The sequence below is a fragment of the Sarcophilus harrisii genome, chromosome 1 (assembly GCF_902635505.1).
Source record: "Sarcophilus harrisii chromosome 1, mSarHar1.11, whole genome shotgun sequence".
Classification (NCBI taxonomy): domain Eukaryota; kingdom Metazoa; phylum Chordata; class Mammalia; order Dasyuromorphia; family Dasyuridae; genus Sarcophilus; species Sarcophilus harrisii.
In genome coordinates, this window is record NC_045426.1 from 367535703 (window position 1) to 367557134 (window position 21432).

The 21432-nt window shown below is 37.7% G+C and overlaps 1 protein-coding gene across 1 annotated transcript in view; it reads right to left on the minus strand.

The window, feature by feature from the left end:
• LOC100934401 (urea transporter 2) overlaps positions 1–17436 on the minus strand; it is a 37412-nt gene extending 19976 nt beyond the window's left edge. Inside the window, exons 1-3 of the mRNA XM_031946008.1 lie at positions 16537–17436; positions 8269–8394; positions 2324–2406 (exon numbers count right to left, since the gene is read on the minus strand). The gene's annotated coding sequence lies outside the window, so the exon portion shown is untranslated. The remainder of the gene's footprint in view (positions 1–2323; positions 2407–8268; positions 8395–16536) is intronic.
• Positions 17437–21432: the final 3996 nt, after the last annotated feature.

Here is a 21432-nt window from a genome sequence, read left to right on the forward strand (position 1 = left end):
TGGCTTTTTCCAGGGTCACGTAGCTAGTACATATCTAAGGATAGATTTGAATTTAGATCTTCTTGGCTTCAGGCTTGGCATTTTAGCCACTTGCTATCTACCTGATACCATAACTGAAACTACGCTAGATTTGTTCTCTCCTACTTCTTACTTGACTTCCAGCAAGACATTTAACCTGTCTGCCTCAGTTTCCTTCTTTATGGAATAATGTGGGGGTAAGGGGTAGGCTTGAATTAATAATGACTACAGTCTCTTCCAGTTTTAAATCCTAAGAATAAGTTTGAGAATTTTAAGATGAGCAAAAGTTGATTCTACCACATAACATAACAATCAGCAGTGAACTCTTACCTCTTTTCCTCAACAATAGATACCCTGTCCAGCAATGTACTGTTAATGTCTAAAATGTAGGCTACTAATCAGAATCAGCTTGATCAATAGAAGCAGTGTTACTATTTTCTATTTTCCATCTCCTGTGTTTTTTTTTTTTTTTAAAGAAGCTATTGATCCTCACAGTGGGTCCGAAGCTTTTTCTATAGGAAAGAGTGCTTTCTCCTTTCATTTAGGCAATTTTAGGGGATAGAGCACAGGACTGGAATCAGTCAGACCTGAGTTCAAATGAAGCCTCAAACAATTATTAGTTATATAATTTACCCAGCAAATCACTTAGTTTCTAGTTGCCTCAGTTTCCTCATATGTAAAATGAGGATAAAATAGCACTTTACTCCCAGGGTTATTGTGAGTTTCAAATGAAAATATTTGTAAAACACTTTGCAAACCTTAAAGCACCAACTAAATGTTATATTATCTCAACTCTGGCAATACAAAATGTAAGGCTCTTCAATATGGGAAATCTAGTAATGATGATCATCAGACCTGCAATCTCTTCAAATAAGTTGAAGCCAAATTGAATGAATGTCTTTACCTATATTTATATTCCAAATACACATATGTTTCTGTGAGTGTTTCTATATCTATATGTATTTATACGTTTATGTAATATGTCATATACATAGACATGTAAATTCCAACTCTAAACATATATATTATACATTATATGATAAAAATTTATTATATAATTATGTATGTATGCATTTCTCTAGCTACTTAGATGTCTATCTGATTTATAATGCTAATCTTCCTAGATTGCTCTGATATCTTTGTGGTAAGTAAATCATACTGCATTAGAGTATGTTGTTATAAATGGGATAGATATTTCTGAGGCAGTGTGGCAGTTTATCTTCTGCTTCCCCTCCCAGTATTTTATAGATCAAAGAAACTCAAGCCTATCCAAATCCAATGACTTTTCCATTACACAGATGGTATAGATGGTGGAATTGGAATTTGAACCCAGGACCTAAATGCTTTGTCAAATACCCCACCATATTGCTAATTGGACAAGTGATTCTGAGGTTTACTTAACTTTATGATTATGGATAAGTTATCAAATCTTCCAGATTTAGTTTCTTTAGCTATATAAGATTGGGATAGGTTGGGAGGAAAGCACTTTATGAAACTTTGTCATTTTTCAGTTGTATTCTACTCTTCCATGATCCCATTTGGAGTTTTCTTGACAAAGATACCAGAGTTGTTTGCTGTTTTCTTCTCCAGCTCATTTTACAGCTAAGGAAACTGAGGCAAACAGGATTAAGTGACTTGTTCAGGGTCATACATCTAATAAGTGTCTGAGCCCAGACTTGAACTCATGAAGATGAGTCTTTCTGATTCCAGGCCCCATCCTCTATCTACTGAGTTACTTAAGTGCCTCTATGAAGCTTAGAGAATTCTAGCAATATGAGCTATTACCATATAACTGACTATTGTCCTACACCTGGCTACCAATGACCTTGGGTTCTATTTAGTTTATATACCATAGGCTCAGCTGAAAAATGAAAATACCTTAAATTGAAAATTTCAGTTTGTGCCCAAACAGAGTACTAATTGTTCATTTTGGAACTGGGAGCTATCAACTTTTCCCAATCTTGTTCTTAGTAACTTTATTGGTTTAATTCCATAATGGGGGCATCTAGATAGCACAATAAATAGAGTTTCAAGCCTGGAATCAGAAGGACTCATCTTTGTGAGTTTAAATCTGGCAATTTATTAACTGTATGACTCTGGGCAAGTCCTATTTGCCTCAGTTTCCTCATCTGTAAAATGAGCTGGAGAAGGAAATGGCAAACCATTCTAGTATTTTTGCCAAGAAAACCTCAAATGATTTCATGAAGAGTTGGATATGGCTGAATGATGGGAGTTACTTCTATGATGGGAGTTACTTCTCTCTTGGCTTTTTCTCATGCTTTAAGAGGTATCTTTCAATACTCACAAGAAATTCGTGAGTGGGCTTTCGGTAGGGATATGGAAACTGATCCTTGCTTTGTCTCTCTTGGTGTTCAGGTCTTCCAAATACTGGAGAAAAAAAAAGAAAGAGAATGTTGGTAGTAGGACACCACTGTGCTAGTATTTCCTTTTTTTTAATTTTTAAATTTTATTTAATATTTTCCCCCTGTTACATTCAAAACAAAAAAAATTATATTTGTTTTTAAAATTTTTGAATTTTAGACTTTCTCTTTTATCCCTATCCACAATTAAGAAAATGCATCTGAAGTTATGCAAAAAATTTCCATAAAAATGTTATGAAAGAAAACATAGACCTCCCACCTTAATTAAAATAAAAACAATCAAGAAAAATTAAGTTATAAAGAAAGAGAGAGAGAAAGAACGCTTCAATCTGTATTCAGACATAATCATTTCTTTCTCTGGGTGCAGTTGGCATTTTAGCAAAAGCAGATTTAAACTGATCCCTGAAGGGCAGTATCTATTTGCTAGTATTTCCATAGAACATCTTCTCAGTAAGATGGATGCAGCATGAGCACTGGGATGAGGTAGAAAAAGAACAGGGAATTCTAAGACCTCAATTTGAATCCCAGACCTACTACTTACTGCCTGTATCATTTCTATTTCCTGGGCCTCAAGAGTACTCATCTGTAAAATGAGAATGCCTGCCTGTATGGTCTTTTAACGTCTGTTCCAACTGTAAAACTCATATTTCTACTATTCAGCTGTGTGACTTGGGCAGGTCACAACCTCTTTGAACCTTACTTCCTTTATGAGGAATCAGACTAATTAATCTGTGAGGCTTTCTAGTTCTAAACCCTCTGATCCTGCTCAATATTATTTAATCAATTTAAAGAAACACACAAAATTAAATATTAGAGCTAGAAAGTGAGCTTGGAGATCATCGAGTATTCCTCCCATCCCTTCCCATCTCTAATATTTTTGATGATGAAATTAAGATCCAGAAAAGTTCAATAGGAGAGCTGGGATTTTTTTTCCCCCTAAAACAATTGGGATTAATTGCCCAGGGTCACATAGCTAGGAAGTGTTAAGTGTCTGAGGTCAGATTTGAATTCAAGTCTTTCTTTTTAATTCCAGGTACTTTCTATACCACCATATTAGTCATTTAGCTTTTACTAAAAGATTGAGCAGCACAGAGTGGCTGGGATTGGGTCACCAAAACTTTAATTATTTGAAATCCAATTAACCACAATGTACAATTAATTTATTTTTCTGTCCTACTCTCATTCCCTGGAGGAGGAGGTAACATATCACTAGAAAAGGAGACAAATGAGATTTAGTAAAAGCAGCAGCAATAAAACCACCACAGATAAAATCTTGTGTTCAGCAGAGGTCCATCTCCCTCTTCCAGCCCCTCTCTGTCTCTATCTCAAAGGCTGAACAGTGGTCAGTGATGCTCAGGAATGGGACCACAGCATTCTACAAGATTCTCAATCAATCAAGGTAGATTTAGCAAGCAGGACTTGATCAAGTGGGTAAAACAAATTAGAGAGTTTTCAATAACAAATTTTGAAAGAAAAATGTCTTTCTACTCAACCCTAAATTACTTAGGCAATTGAAGTGACTTGAATGTTCCCATTTCCCAGGTATTCTGATTTCTGGGGCCTTTATCAAATGTAGGATAAAGAACTTGGAATTAGAGGTTATGATACTGTTGTAAGAGCTTTTGGGTCCAAATTTAGTCTCTGACAATTATACCTATGTCACCATTAATCTGCAAGGGCATTAATCTCTTGTCCTATAAAATGAAAGGATTGAACTAGATGGTTTTTGAGGTCCCTTATAGCTTTAAATCTATCATTTTCCTGCTTTCTGATCCTGTTCCATCTATGGTCTACTGGAATAAAATAAGACAGATGGATAATAAAACCCTGAGGCTTTGACTCCAAGTGTAATTATATTTATTGAATTTTTTAATGTGCTAATCAGTCATCAAACCCCGTGTGGAATAATGAGTGATCTGTTGGGATTTCTAAAATGTCTATGATAACAAGCTAACAGAGACGTTCTTAGCAGTAGATACTCATCGATCTTCATGTCATCAATGTGTCTTTTTGTCAAGTCAAAAAGATGCTTGTTTCTACATAAGTCCCATAGGGAGTCTTTTTTGGACAGGATTATTAGCTAGTAGAGAAAGGAATGTTGTACATGTAAATTACCTAGATTTTAGCAAAGCATTTTTCAAAGTCTCACAATTATTCTCATGGCAGAAATGGAGAAGTGTGAGTTAGATGCAAGCATAATTAGGTGAATTCAGGGCTAGTTGTATATCTGGCCCCAAAGGGTAGACATTAATAGTTTGATTGTAACTCTAAGTAGGTATATTCTAGTATGTGTTGTTTAACATTTTTATTATTATTTAAATAAAGGCCTACATTTGTATCAATAAGAATATTAGATTGATTTTTAACAATATTACATTTAATAGAGATAAATTGTATTTTCTTAAAATTGAGATAAAAAAATTAACTCATAAACATAATAAAGGAAGCCACATAATTTGCCTAGAAAAAAAATAAGGGTTGGATTTGGGATAAATCAAGGGGTCAAACTGGTAGCCTGGAGGAGGCCACATGTGGCCAGCAACACTAGCTCTTAAACCGTATTAAAATGTAATTAGAAGATATTTAACGAAAACAAATAAAAATACAACAAAATATAAATTACATTATGTTTTAGGACTAGGTTAATATGCAGCCCATAGAGGTCTTTATATACAGATTAGTGGCCCCTTTTTTCTTTGAATTTGACATCACTGTACTGTTCAGCCTTCCCTTTCACATCTTGATTTTCCCATCTTGGTTTTGATATCTCAAGGGTTGGCGTTAGAAATTAAATGGGAATTTTGGGGGACTTTTGTGAAAACTACAGATGGATGACACATGAAATCCAGCAGATGATGCAGAAAAAAGTTAGAGACTCAGAAATACACAAAATATATGCCTATATATATATAGTTTATAAAATTATAAGTATGTTTACTTAATGTTGACCTACATATAGCCTATGATCAAATAATTAACACAAATTTTACAATAAGGTACTATAAACACCTCATAAAGAAAAAGGAAAAAAATCAGCCTTTTTCTCTGGTATAAAGGGAGGCCAAAAGAATTTTATGTGAATTTTCCAGATCATGTGTTTGGGGTGATTTGCATTCTTAACCCCCTCCCTCCATAATGTAAAAGGGATACCTGTATAGTCACTGAATTGAAAATACAACATAGCAGAACCATTAAAAAAAGCTAATGGGATCATAGGTAATCTTCCCTGGTCAAATCATAACTGGAATATTGTTTAGGTACCAGATTTTACGAAGGGTACTGTGGAAACCAAGAAGAGGAGCAAAATCAGGATAACGAATGGCTTTAACATTATGACATATGAGTTTGTTGAAAAAGCTAGCGGTATTTGGCCCAGAGAAGATAAAACCTGGTAAGAGACACGATGGTTGTCTTCATCTATTTGGTAGCTTGTCTCTTGGAAGAGTAGAATTATATAGAAGAGAGTAGAGTATATTATAGAATTATATAGAAAAGCATAGCACATATAGAAATATATTGCTCCAATAAGAACAATTGTTAGTTTCAGAGTGAGAATTTGAATGCAGGTCTGTCTTGTCAATTTGTTGTTGTTGAGTCCAGTCCAAGTCTCTGTGATCTCATTTGGGTTTTCTTGACAGAGATATTAGAGTGCTTTGTTATTTTCTTCTCTAGCTCATTTTACAGATGAGGAAATTGAGGCAAATGGGGAGAAGTAACTAGCCCAGGATCACACAATTAGTGAGTGAAGCCATATTTAAACTCAGAAAGATGAGTTTTCTTGACTTTAAGACCAGAACTATATCCACTGCATCACCTAGCTGCCTTTCCTGTCTAAAACAAAAGTTAATAAAACCTTATTTTTTTTTTTTGAGCCGAAATATTGCATTTCTGATTCTTTGGGTCCCTCTGCTGGTTAATTATTGGAATAACGACATGTCCCTTAGAATAAATATATTTTTAGAATATATTTGGCTCTTTTCTCATTTTCATTTTACCCATTTGCTAAACATCCAAGATTTTGCAGTGATAGGTAGTTTTCTAAGAAATTAAAACTGTAATCATGAGTTGAGTTGGAAAATGATATTATAAGAACAAGGAAAAAATAGTTCCCAAGCTTTTTGAAGGAGTGAGAGACTGTTGGTTCAGCAAATATGTTATATCTTTATTCCTTTCTATTTTTCTTTGCAGTGCAAAGGTTCTTCCTGGCTGTCTCCTCCTTCAAGCCTTCCCATACTATTCTGGAATATCTTATTTTTCATTAAGTCCTTTCACATATAATACTGCTGCTATTCCTATCTCTTAGCCCCTTTTCTATGAGGGTTGTGATTAGTTTTTCAGAACCATTAAGCCCTCTTCTAAATCATCCTTACTTGCTCTCATCAGAGACAGAATCCTGGATCTGAAGAACCATGGAGTTGCCTGCTATTAACAAAACTCATGTATTTTTAAAGATCTTTTAGAATGCTTCCATTTAGTTTAGATGCTGTCCCACATGGGGAGTAGAAGGATAGACTAGTATTTTTATAGTGCTTTAAGATTTGCAAAGCACTTTTCACATTGTCACAACAATAGGAGACAGATTTATTATTCTCATATTACCAGTGAAGAAACTGAGTTGAACTTGCCTAGGATCACAGAGCTAATAAGTGTTTAAGGTAGGATTTGAAGTTATGTTTTCCAGATTCCAAGTCCAAGAACTCCTGTGCCTCTGAGCTTCTTGATTTGGACTCAGAATAACTTCTTTTGAATTCCACCCAGCTAGTTACTTTTTGGAGAACTTCTTCATAGACATGTGCTCCTATCAACAAACTTACGATTTCATTGACTCAATAAACTCCAAAGTCAGAAATTTTCCTCCACAAAGCCCTTCCTGACCTTCTGTATTGTTAGTCCCTTCTCTATCCCCTCCAATTAATTTGTATTTATTTTATTTGTATTATTTTTGGAATGAAAGGCAGAAAGGTATAGTGGATAGAATCAGTCTCAGAGTCAGGATCAAAGCCAAACTTTTATGTATATTGGCTGGGTGACCAAATCACCTCACCTTTTAGTGACTTAACTAAGCAACTCTCAATTCCATGTATTGTGAAATACTGTATTGGTATTGGTATTGGTAGAGGAAATTACTGCTTTGGGAGTTCAGTAAATTGGTGAAATCATAAGTTTGGTGATAAGATACCTCTAGAAATTAATACAATGACTGCAATATAAATGATGCTTCATAAATGTGTTGAGTAGTTTCCTCATCTATAAAGGGAGGGGTTTAGACTAAATCATCTTTGAGATCCTTTCTAGAGCTTCATAAGAAGACTTGATATCTCATACACTGGGGCTTTCTCTGTCTCTCTCTGTCTCTCTCTCTGTCTCTCTGTCTCTGTCTCTGTCTCTCTCTGTCTCTGTCTGTCTGTCTGTCTCTAATCTCTCTCTCTCTCTCTCTCTCTCTCTCTCTCTCTCTCTCTCTCTCTGTCTCTCTCTGTCTCTCTCTCTTCTGTCTCTGTCTCTCTGTTTCTATCTGTCTCTCTTTCTCTCTCTGTACACACATACATACACACACACACACACACACACACACACACACACACAGTTATTCTATACTTTGCCCTGAACAGGTCAAATCTGGGTATTAAGTTGAGTTCTGGGTACCACATTTTAGGATACAGATACAGATGTGAGGAAGAGGGTTCCCAGGATGCAGAATGGGTCAGTTTGCTGAAAGTTTGGATTCTGGAAAATTCATCTTCAGAAAACCTCTATCCTATGCTGAATTCATTGCCATCCTTAGACCCCATCCCACCTCAGTAGTGGAAGAGAGGACAAGAATGGAAAGAGAGGACAAGGAGTGACAAAGAGGAATAAGCATCAGTCTCACTTTTACTACTCCTCCTCCGTATAGATGACCATTCAATGTGAAATATACTCCGTCTCCTGGGAACAAAAGTTTCCAGGTTCTCATCCGCTTTTTCTTCAACCTTGGGAGGATGCTCCTCACTTCCACCTGGCAAGGGGTACAAGATCAGAGACAAATTTCAAGTCAGCCCAAATTGTGTTCTGAGTAGAGAGGGTGAAATCAGGGAGCAATGGGAAATAAAAATCAAATATGACAGCTAAAAAGATTGAAACCCAACTTGTCACTGGGCATACCATCTTACTTCCATAAGTCTCCAACAGACACCATCCCATTTTCTTTCCTCTCTTGGTTATTATCAGGCCTATATGTTCACCATTTTACGTGCTTTTTTCACCAAAGCTAGACTTCACAATGGAAGGAACACAGATTTCATCCCTGCTCTAACACTTAGTTGATGTGGCCAAGACCATGTAATCTCCCTGAGTTTAAACTTTTTTATCTATAAAATGAAGATCATGTTTACTTTGCCTCTCTTACAGGATTAATGTGAGGACAATGCTTGTCATTTTTAAAGTATTAAGTGTGAATTGTCCTTCTCTGAGCTCTGTCTGCTCATGATTCCTTGGTATAGGGAACTCTTAAGAAGGAAGTCCTCCTTACCAAAGAAGATGGGTTCTGTTCTACAATAAATTCTTGGAGAATAGCCTGGGGGTATTGAGAGGTTAAGGACTTATCTACATCATACACCTAATTGTGTCAGAGATTGGATTCCAACCAGGTCTTCCTTACCCTGAGGTCAGCTCTCTATCTACTAGTATCTACAAGATACTACTATCTTGCTTATCTAGTATTCCCTTTCTAGAGAAATCTTGATTTTTCTGTCCATGGATTAAAAGCCTTACTTCTTTATTTCTTAAATTTCAACCATCCTACTTCCCCTCCTCCCCCCCGCCCCCCCATCCCAAACCCACTGAACATCCCTTCTTTTTCCAAATAAGAAATCTAGAAGGGGCAAAGAATATGAAGCTAAAAGCACGGTTCCTGATAAGGAAGTCAGCAACTATGGGAAGGAAGAAAAACAATATTACTCAACTGACCTCAATTAGTAAGGAAGCAGTATTCAGAGAAGCAAAAGCTCAAGCAGGTTTTGGAAGGGTGAGGAATAAAAAGCAAAATCAAGGTTAAGAGGGTTTATTTTTTAAGTTTTTCTTTTTTTTTTTTAACCTAACCCAAATGTATATATGAAAATAAGAAGTGTTATAATTTTGTCAAGTATTCATTCCTGGGTTGGTGTTGGTGACTTATTCTTCCTGATTAAAGAGGGAGCAATGCCTTTATTAAAAGGAAGATTCTCTTAGAATGGAAATTCAAGCACAAAATGCTAGGGAGAAAATGTTCTTTGATGGAATGCCATTCTTGCTTGCTCTCAACCCATACTATGTAAGTGACTATTTTGCCTACTGGTTGGCCTTGAGTAGAACAAGGGAAGCTGCTTATTGGCTCAAGGTTTTGGTCATCAGTTAGCTCAGGCTTTTTGTTATCAGTTCTCATAGTCTTGTGATGAAGAAAACCATCTACATCTAGAGAGAGGACTGTGGGAACTGAGTGTGGATCACAACATAGCATTTTTACTCTTTTTGTCTTTGGATTTTGTTTTCTTTCTCATTTTTTCTCTTTTTGATCTGATTTTCTTGTGCAGCATAATTGTGGAAATATGTATGGAAAAATTGGACATGTTTAATATACATTAGATTGTTTTGCCATTTGGAGAGGGGGTGTGGGGAAGGAGGGGAAAATTTGGAACACAAGGTTTTTTTAAGAGTCAGTGCTGAATTGACCATGCATATGTTTTGAAAATAAAAAAGCTTTAATAAAAAAAGGTGAAAAAAAGTTTTTGGTTGTGGTCTTTTGGACTTATGACCTAGAAACCATGATTGGAGAAAAGACCGTGATAGGTTGATGTCATTATGTCCCTTTCTGAAGACTCTGAGAAATCTTTGCTTACTTCTTAGTCTTTATCCTCTGCATCTTAATCAACTACACTTTACATGAATCATTTCTATAATATGTCCTTAGGCCAGTGTGAATTACAGGTCAGTTATCACTATCAGCTGGGTTCTTCAGCTTCCAACTGTGTAATACTATAGCCTTGTATTAGATTAGATTGTAACTTGTTGCCTTAAACCCCTGGTACTGTGGGAACAATTACATAGTCAACACCTGAGGCTTCCTGGACTCCAGCTGATACTAATAATTTTTAATTTCACATTAATATAATGCTTTTAACACTATTAAGGTTGCTGATCTGTTATGGTCTCTGAGTTGGGGAAGGGCAGGTATTATCCCCATTTAACAGATGAAAAAAGTGAGATACTTTATATGTTTACATTCAGAGTATTAACTTGCCCAAGGCAGGATTATATATTATAGGTCTTTTCCTATATAGGGATAGACCTGTAATTTTTTTTTAATTATAGCCTTTTATTTTTAAAATATATACATGGATAATTTTGACATTCACCCCTACAAAACCCTGTGTTCTAATTTTTTCCCCTCCCTTCCACCCCTCCTCCAGTTGGCAAGTGATTCAATATATGTTAAACATGGGCAATTCCTCTATACATATTTCCACATGCTGCACAAGAAAAATCAGATCCAGAAGGAAAAAAAAATGCAAAAGAAAATAAAATGCCAGCAAACAACAACAAAAAGAGTAAAAATGCTATGTTGTGATCCACACTCAGTTCCTGCAGTTCTCTCTCTGGATGCAGATGACTCTCTCCAGCACAAGATCATTGGAAATGGCCTTAATCACCTCACTGTTGATGAGAGCCATCAAACTTATAATTTTCATAGATATGATGAACTCCTCATGTGAGGAAACTCCCAGGGAGCATCTTCTCTGCAGCTTGTAATCTCAGAAAATGATCACAGTGGTTCTCAAACTTTTGTTTTCAGTATCTTTATCTTATTAAAAATTATTGAGGATCTCTCCAAAGAGTTTTTGTTTATGTGGATTATGTTTATAGACACTTATCATATTGGAAATAAAAACTATTTTTGAATTTGTAGACCCCCTAAAAAGGTTTCAGAGATCCCCAGGATTCTCTAGACCATACTTTGAGAACCACTGATCTGGAACATGGAGAACTCACCCAGCTAATTGTGTGTCAGAGGCTGGACTTGAATCCTCCTAGCTTTGAGGCTATTCTCTCTCCCCTGGGCAATATTGCCTCTCTTATATACAAAGCAATCTAAGCTGCTCTCATTATTAGGTCTAGGAATCCCTCATTGCCCCCAGGCTCGGATTTTGCACCTAGAAAGCGCTCACATTCTTCACCATCTCTGCAATTGGGGGAAAGCCTCAGGAGTTCAGTAAGTGCTTGGTGTGCCACCGGGGCCTGGAGCTAGACACTCCTCCCCAGCAGCCTCATTAGGCTCCGAGGCAGGGGCTGGATGTCGCTCAGGTCCAGTTCAGGACAGGGTACCTTAGCCGGGAGACTTAGCCGTGTTTTCCCATGTCAGGGTCCAGCAATGCTTACAGGTAAGGGAGAGGCAGTGATGAGGGATAATGATTTGCTAGGAAACGCTTTTCCAGAAGAGTAGCCCTCCCATAGTAGCCAAACCTGACCTGACTTCTAGCAGGGATCCCGTAAAATGCCAACCATCCAGATGTCAAAGGTGAAAAAGTCCACTTTGAGTCTTGTAGATAAACACGCAGGCCACAGCCGGGTCTGTGTTTCCTTCCCTTTTGTAACTTCTAAATGGTTCTTTTGGATAGGGGGAAAAAAGGTCCCTTAGATGAGACAAAGGGTTCAGATTTTCTTTGATACAAAGCCATCTGCTCTAACGGTCAGCAGGTCTGCAAGACGTCTCCCTCAGTTACTGGGTTTTGGATGTGGCTCTTAAAACCTACCTCCCAGAGCTTTTTTTTTTTTTTTTTTTCCTTTGCCTCCACATTATTTGTACAAAGAACAATGCAGAGCTCACACTGTGGATAATCTATGTAGCTACAGTTTGATCCATTAGTCACACCCTCAGTATCACCTCAGCATTGCTTCTGACCTCCTGGCCTCCTGTCTCTATACACTCACATTCAATCCAAGGCAATTTTGCCAGCATTAAAGGAGGCAGCCGTCACTTTTTCCTTCTAAAGACACAGGTCTGATGGGGTCACTCCTTTGCTCAAAATCATTTAGTGACTCCCTATTGTTTATAAGACAGAATGTATATTACTTGGCTTGGGACTTATGTCCCTCCTCAGTCAGGCTCCTATTTAACTTTTATGACCTCATATTATGTTCATCTTCTTCATATATTCATACCTTTCTAGTTTTTTTCCCTCCAATATAGTCAAACTCTACTAGCGGTTTATCTCTTAAATGTCTTCCTCTCTCCTGCCTCCAGGTATCCATGTGCCCATGAGTCTAGGATATATCTCCGCTACCCCTTACTGAGATATTTCTCTTCCTTCAAGAATTAGCTCAAGTATTACCTTCCCCACAAAGCCTTAGCTGATAACTTCAGCTGATGATGACTTCTCCTTTCTCAAATATTGTTAGAACATTTTTTTTTCTGGATTACTTCTTTGCCTCTGATCTGAAGTTAAAAAGACCTCAGTTTAAAATCCAGCCTCAGACATTTACTAATTGGGTGAGTCTGGATAAGTTACTTAAACTCTGTTTTCTCAGTTGTAAAATAGGGATAACAAGAGCATCTATTTCCCAAAGTTGTTGCAAGGACTAAATGAGATAATATTTGTAAAGCATTTAGCCCTTGCCTGGTCCATAGTGAGTACTTAATAAATATTTGTTTTCTTCCTTCCCTTCCGTCACATTCTGCTTTGATTTATATTGATTTGTAAATTTTATTGCCCCTAATAGATTTTTATATCCCATCAAGACAAGGGAAACATAATTTTTTATTCTTGTCTTTTCAGCATCTTGCTCAATGGCCTGTGCATAGAATTCAATTTGATTCTACAAACATTTATTCACTTGTGCCTTGTAAAGAGGAGTTGTTGTTGAGAAAAGAGTCATCTCTTTTCATGTTAAACTCATATTCTTTTAAGCTATTATTCAGAATATCATAAAGTTATAGAATGCTAGAGCTGATAGGAAACAAAGAGATCAACCAATCCAGTCCTTTCATTTTACAGATAAGGCAACTGAGGCCCAGAGGCAGGAAGTATTTGATCAAGGTCATCCAATTAGTCAGTGGCAAAGCACTGATACAAGTTTGGAATATTGTTGTTCAATCATTTTCAGTCATCTCTGACGCTTCATGACCTTATGTTGAGTTTTTTTGGCAAAGATGTTGGAGTAGCTTGTCATTTCCTTCTGCAGTTTATTTTTCAGATGAGGAAACTGAGGCACATAGGGTTAAGTGACTTGCCCAAGGTCACACAACTAGGAAACATCTGAGGTCAAATTTGAACCCACAAACATGAGTCTTCCTGACTCTACACTAGAGTCTGTCTTCCTGGCTGCTCCTTCTGACTTTTAAACTATGGCTCCCATTTCCTATGAGAAGAAAAAGGAACCAGAAAACCTAAGAAAATGGGAGACTTGAGGAAAGGGATTGGAAGCATGTCAACATGGGTACAAGGAAGTGAACTATTTTAAATCATTGTCATCTAATCACTCATTAGTCAATTCTCAATGTTAATTATTCATAATAATTAACAGTGCTATGTTAGGATTTACTCAAAAATCTCATTAACACTAGGATTTACCAAGTATTATCTCCATCAAAACCTTCAAAGATAGTGGTAGTATTATTATTCTCTAATTTTGCAGATGATGAAACTGAGGTTCAGAGAGTAAAGTCATATACTTAATTTATAGCAGAGAACCATTAGAGTCAGGACTTCTGACTTTGGGTCCATTATTCCTTCTGTTATTTCCTACTATCTCTTTCTGGGGGAAAGAGAGTATGAATCATTGAAATCCATGACTAATCCACAGATCTGATTTTAGCCAATAGTGTTTAACCTTCTTACCAGTTCACACCTTCTACCCCTGTACCTTTTCTCACAGCTGCTCATCAGCAGAATAATTGATTGGATTGATTTTCAACTTTTTTTATAGGTTATGCCCATTGGGAAAGATGGAGTGAAGGAGAAGGAACCAATTTAAAAAAATATAGCCAATTCATCATGAAATGCTATCAATTTCTTCTTCAACACCTCTCATATCTTTCCCTTCTTCTCTATTCTTACAGTCATGACCCGTGACCCCTTAGCTCCTTGTATTTGCATTATTAGGAAAAAACCCTCCAGAAAACTTTTTGACTAAATTTTCTGACTTTCCCTTTCTAATATAACCCACACCCTGTTAGATTCCTCATCCCAAAACACAACTTTTATCACATTCTTCCTTGTTTACAAAGTTAAAATTTTTTCTGGTCATCTAGCATTGTAAATTCCAATTCCTTTACCTAGATATCAAACCACCTTCCTCCCCCCAGGAGGGGGAGGTTTTATCTAAATTGTTTCCAACTCATCTACTATACAAACTCTTCATTCCCATCTGGCAGATCTCTTCACTGACATGATAAATCCTGTCCTACTTTTATTCATTTCTCCATCATTTTATAACTTGAATAAATCATCCTGTCATTGTCTGTTTTCTCATCTAAATCCTCCCTGTCTTTCTGCTCCCAACCCAACTTCTGTATCTTCTATGAGAATAAGAAAATATCCACTCCCTTCTAGGGATATAGGAGTTGCTCATTGTCATCCACAGCAGTTTCTCAGGTCTCTGCATATTCAGAGTTGGAAAAGACCTCAGTAATCATTGATTCTGATCCCAATGTGAAATATGAATTTCCTCCCTACCCAATATGCTTAATAGGTAGTCATCTCACATCTGTCTAAAGACTTCTTACATCAGGGAACTCCTTTCTTCCCAAGGCAGACATTTGTACTTTTGGACAGCGCTTACAGTTGTGGAAAAGTTTGTGGTACTGCTTTAAAGTCGAGACCACTCTTTTCAAAGCTCACCAGTGGTTTTATGTTACCCCTTCCTCCTCAATTAGATTATCAACTCTTTAAGGGTGGTGACTTCTCCTTATCTTATATTTTCTCACAGCACCCACAAAAGTGTAGGACCATAAAAGTATTGGATCTCAGTCTTCTGACATGGAGGCCAATACTCCTATTATGCTCTATCACATTTTCTAGGAGAGAAAAATATATCAATTATTGAAATTAACAAATCATTTATAGATCTATTTTAGGCAGTAGTCAAAGGACCCCTTTAAAATTAAAATTAAATGTCCAATATAAGGCGGTAAAGCAGGAAGAACATCAGAGAAACAAGAAATTAACCTTGGAAATGACTTTAGAAATTATCTGGTCCAACTATTTATATTACAGATGGGGAAACTGAGGACCAGAAAGGTGAACTGAATTGTTTGAGGTCGTATAACAATTAGGGACAGGTTTGGGAGTAGAACCCAGACTCCCTGACTCCTTAATCTAGTTCTTTCTTTAGATCATGATATATATACACAGTGATAAGAATGTGATATCCACTTAAAATCTTGCAAACCAGTGATGGATGCGGGGACCACTTTTAATAAATCCTTAGGATAAAAGGAATAAGTTAAATGATCCTCAGAGTCTGTCTGGATTAAGATGAGAGGAAGATAGGAAGGGGGAAACTTATGGTGAAGATAACATTTAGTTCAAGAAGACTCTGGGCATTTGGGGGACTCCTAAGAATTTAAAGCACATTAGAAGAAATCTAGGGGTATCCTAGTCCCCTTGAAGCCTCTAACACTCATCAGATCCACTATCCCAAGAGACATCTCAGTGAGCCAGAAAGTGCTGGACAGGGGTCAGAAGATCTGAATTTCAGTTCTGCTATTAGCTAACTGTGAGACTTTGGATGATTGCCTCCACTACTCTGGGCCTTGTTCCCTCCTTTATAGAATAATAATAACAACAGTAATAATAATTGGCTAGTAGTCAAGCATTTTACAAATATCTGATTCTCACAACAATTCTTGCAGGGGAGAAAAATAGTCTTGGGGCAAATGACTTACCCGGGGTCACATAGCTAGGAAATGTCTGAGGCTGAATTAACTCAGGTCTTCCTGACTCTAGGCTTGGTGCACAACATAGTTGCCTCAGGAAAGGGGTTTGATTTGATGAGCTCTTAAGTTCTCATGCAGTTCTCAAATTCTGTGGTATGTGGTTCTCCTTGAAGTTGTCTGCAAGTCCCCAAAGCCCAAGATTTCTTTAAATGCAACTCAGGGAAAAAGGGTTAATAGGAAGAAACAAACCTTTCTCCTTCCCCAGCTGGTGAGTTGGAGTGTCCTGGCAGAAGGTGGGTCCCTTCTCTCTCTTGAGACCCTGTTCTTGGGTTCCCTTCAGCAAGAAACCACCAGATCATTGGGGTGTCAAGAGCACCCTTCCCCTTGATGAGGGTGGTCCTTCCAGCAGTTTCCAGGTTTCTTCTCCCTAGACTCTCATTCCCTTGCCCCCGAATCACTTTATTTCATTCTCCTTAGTAACTTAAAAGTCTCCTTGCATTTTCTAAATTCACTTATGGAGCATCCCTGCCAATGGATGTGGGGTACCAAGGAGAAGGGGAAGGAAGAAGAACAGGGGATGGAGGAAGAGGAGGGGAAATGTTCTCTTTGCAATTCACTGGCTTGCTATTACTTCTCTCTCTCTCTCAATCTCTCTCTCTCTCTAGCCTTTCTGTCAAATGATAATTTCCTAAACTCCCCTGGCACAGTAGACTTTTGTTACCATGGTCTCCCCATTGGTGTAATTTGCTGAGCAAACAGATTTTCTTAAAGGGGTAGTGCCCTTGACTGTGCCATTTCTTGCTGGTAGATTATATCCTGGCTGCTTTCTTTGCTAGCAAAGGGTTTCGGGATGATGCTGGTCCTAGTAATTGCCTTGAAGGCAATTATCTAAGTGTCCCTCTTCTCCCCTTCCACCTCAGGGGGGGATCAATATCCGACCTTAATAATCTCCTTTAATTCTTTTCCCCTTCCTGTCTCCAGTGGAAGTTTCTAACCAGTCCTATCCCTAAGGTGCATCGAGTACTATGGAAAATTTCAGCCCTCTTCTTTTTCTGACTACTGCTATCACTTCCTAAAGAGAGCTGTCCAGGATACTGGACTCCTGAATCTTTATGAAGGAGGCTTTCACCACTGGCTCCTGAGGGGGCATCTAGGTCTCGTGCCTCAGGAAAGAGTGTCCTAGAGATCTTTATATTAGGGAAGTTCATCCTCCAAGCTCCCCAAAGGCTGTGGATTTTGAGGTGAGGCCCCAATCTAAACAAACTTTGTTTAGCTTCCTGGGCTCTACGGGGCCACGCATCAGCTGCCTGGGGCCTGGGAACGTGGCAATAATCGGGAGCAGAGCAGCCCACCAGGTTTGAAGACGTGGCATTAGATACACCTGAGCAGGCAACCTCTGAGCTGACGCTTAAGTCCCTTCCACCACTTCACTAGTTCGTGTGGAATTACTGAAAAGAGGGAGCATGGTATGGGGGACATTCCATGGAAAGAAAGAAAAATAAACAAAGTGGAAGGACCTAATGCGGATCTGACAATCTGAGGAAAGGAGGAGAGCTATGTTTTGTGTTGGTCCAGCTTCCTTAAGGCAGTGGCAAAGCTTCTTCCATGTCATTTATTCTAGATCTGAAGTCATTGTCCAGGGGCTCTGAGATCCAGGGGCATCCTAGTCCACTTGAAGCCTTTAGCAGTCACTCAGATCCACTATCCTATGAGACATCACAGTGAGCCACCTAGTTACCTTTGAGCTCACAGAAGTACCCTGCTCCTTTTAGCTGTGATCTTTCCTTCTGTCTTTGCTGCCATTTTCCAACTGGATTCAGCTTTCTTCACCCTATTCTGACACCTGAGGCAATGCCCTCATTCTAACTCACTTCTGGAGACTTACTTGGCAATGGAGGTGGGTCATTTTCCCAGTTGCCTTTTAACTAGTCCATTCACTCTCAGCAGGGACTCTGGGAAGCCACTTGGGAAGGCACTTAAGCCTTTTGAAGAGGTCAGAAATAATTACCTTCAGAAAAGTAATCTAGAGAATTTCAAAGGATTAAAGGATTCTCTTCCTGGACTGAAGAGAACAGGGTTGCTACTAGATATAAAATATGCAGGGCCTGGTCAGTGGAAAGTTGAGCAGGAAAGAGTAGAGGGTAGTCTGAATCCCTTCTCCAGAAGGCTCTGAAAACTTTTGTGCTCAAATGAGAGGTTTTGACCCCAGGAATATTAAGTTCTTTACTCCTGAAATCTTGTAGTAAACAGAGTCAGAAAGACCTAAGGAATTTCCTTAGATACCTACTAGTTTGTATGACTATGAGGAAATCACTTTTCTGAGACTTAATTCATCTATAAAATGGGGTTAATACTACTCACCAAATCTTCCCTACAGGCTTGTGGTAAGGCTTAAATAAACTAATGTTTTAATAATAAATAAACTTAAATAAAGTATTGAACACTTTGCCAACTTAAAGTATTATATGAAATGACATTTGAATTTTAAATAGAACCTTGAGATTTCTTTGTTGGAAGGGACTTTAGAGATCTTACCCAAGTCCCTTATCTCAAAGATGAAGACATTGTGGAGATCAGAGGTAAAATGATTTGTCCAAGTTTACACAAGTCACAGCTGGCAGAGAGGGCATGCAAACTGATTCTCCTAGGTTTAGATCAAGTCTTCTTTCTATTTCTGTGCACCTGCTTCAGCACCATTTTATCTGACATCTCTTGAGACCTACCTAAACACTGCACTCTCCTCTTCGGCTAAACCCTCTAAACTTGTAGGAGGTGCCTGCTTTTGTTGAATACTAGTACTTCTACATGGGGCTGACTATGAAAAGGTAAAATACAGTGGAGACAGTGTGGGTCAGACTCTCTTTTGCTTCTTTTCATGGCCATAAATACCTCCAAGTATCCTTTGCACTGGCTAAGTACTGAGGAGGGACATTTTCCTGGGAGAACTTATTTTGAAGATACTAAGAAGGAGATGGCTTTTTTGAACTTTCCCCCTTCAGGGCCTTTTTTTTTTTTTTTGGGAGACAAGAGCTTCCTTTTGGAAAAAGAAGGCTTCATTCATTTCATAACAGAATAACCAAAGGAAAATAAAAAAATGGTCTAAAAGCTTGCACAAAAATCAAACACCTTTGAAGTTGCTAAATGAGACTATAGTTTATTGGGTGGAAATCATGTTCACAATGAAGTGGCCAGCCCCACCAAAGTTTTGGGACACTGATTCTCCTCACAGTCTTCCCACCCACCAAGGTAACTGGCAGATTCAAATAGAAAAATAAACAAGTCAATAAATCATAAGCCATTTATAGCAATCATAACAATACATGCTAGGAAGACAGTTCTTAAAAGGACTTTAATATTTTAAAGGGGATGAGACTTTAATATATATATTTTTTGATATTTCTCTAGAGTGGTCATGTTAGAGAAATTACAAATCCTATTGTTAGGAGGGGGCAGGATGGGAGAAGGAAAAGAGGAATTTTATTGGCAAGACCCCATTTGCATACACATAATATTTTTAATTGTTTTGATTTAAAAAGTCCTTCGGCTTAACCACATGTGAAGTCCCTGAGAAAAACTGTGAAATAAAAATTTGTCTTTGTCTTTCTCAATCTTTTCTGTGCCTTTTCTTATAATTTAAGCGGTGGCTTCTACCTGTCCCTTTTCTTTTAGTATCTTGTGTCGAAAAATCATGGACTCACAGAGTGAAAGGTACCCTAGAGATGCTTTAATCTCAAGTTTATCCCCCCAAAAGGACTCTATAATAGGAATCCCTCTTATAGAATCCCTGGTGATGGATCATTTAGCTTCTTCTGAAACACTTTCATTGATGGGGAGCTCACTAGCATTGTGAGGCAGCTTATTCTCCAGTTGGATAGCTTCAATTATAAAGACGTTCTTTTTTCCTAATTTTGAGCTGAAACCTGCCACTGTCTTTTCCACACATTGATCTTAAGTTCTACCCTTTAGAGTTACATAAAATGAGGCTAATTCCTTTTCTGGAAAGTATCCATTTAAATATACCTATATTCCTCATTAGTTTTCCTTTTTCTAGGTTAACCATCTTCAATTCTGTGAATGATTTCTCCTAGAATAGTATGTTTACCATCCTGCTCTGGCTAAGCTCCAGTTGAAATTTGGTACCCAGAACTAAATACTTTAATATCCTTATTTTCCTTTTATCCTTTCCTTATCAAAGCTGGCTCTTGAGAAAAGGCCTAATAAATTCTTTCATCATAAGGTATAAAGGATTCATAATGCCTAATTTATTACCCTTCCCATGAATATTTGTATATTGACAGAAACAAAGCTTAAAGCCAAGAAATAAAACTAATCATGAAGAATTCATGAGAAAATGGGATCATTTTAGGAGAACAGAAGGCACTCCTGTGCATTTACAATAAGCAAGTAAATGCCTACTCTATCTACACAAGCAACCGTTTTTATGGGTTAGTCCAGTCAAAATTGTTGAATGGGTTTCATTGATTTTTCAGGAATTAGGGAGCATTAATAAGAAAGTAGTCAAGATAGACTTCTGGTAACTTAGTCCTTTTCCCTAAAGTATGGTTTTCAATGAATGAAAACACAAAGTAGACTTTAGAAGGCTCAATTTATGGGTGTTCTCTTTCAGAAAAATCTACAATAGGTCTTTGACTATATATCTCATGTCTATCTGGGGAAGACATCTCCTGAAAGAGATCTCCTTTAAAGGCTGGATTCTGAGTAAGGGAGGATAACTTCTAAATGTCTAAGGGTATTTGGAGGAATGGGAGGGCTGTGGGACTATCACATCACAAAGATAAGGGATAGCAGTGAGAGGAGGAGGTCTTAATGATTTTGAATGGAAATCCACCAATTCCAGGAAGTTCGTTTTCTTGGCTCTAGATTGTTGGCAACTATATTGTTGGGAGTTTGATCTTTAGGGAAGAAGCTGACTTATCCTATGTGGGAGAGAACATTATCTAGATGATGTCATCCTTTTGTTGCCCAAGAAATATAAATGAATCCTACCTTCCAGATGACCCTTTAAACATTATAATATTTTTTGGGGGGGCAAGTCAAGCTATTATCTAACAATCCAACAGCCTAGTCAGTTTGTCCTTCCATCTAACAAATTTATGAGGCAACTTTCTTCCCATCATCAACATA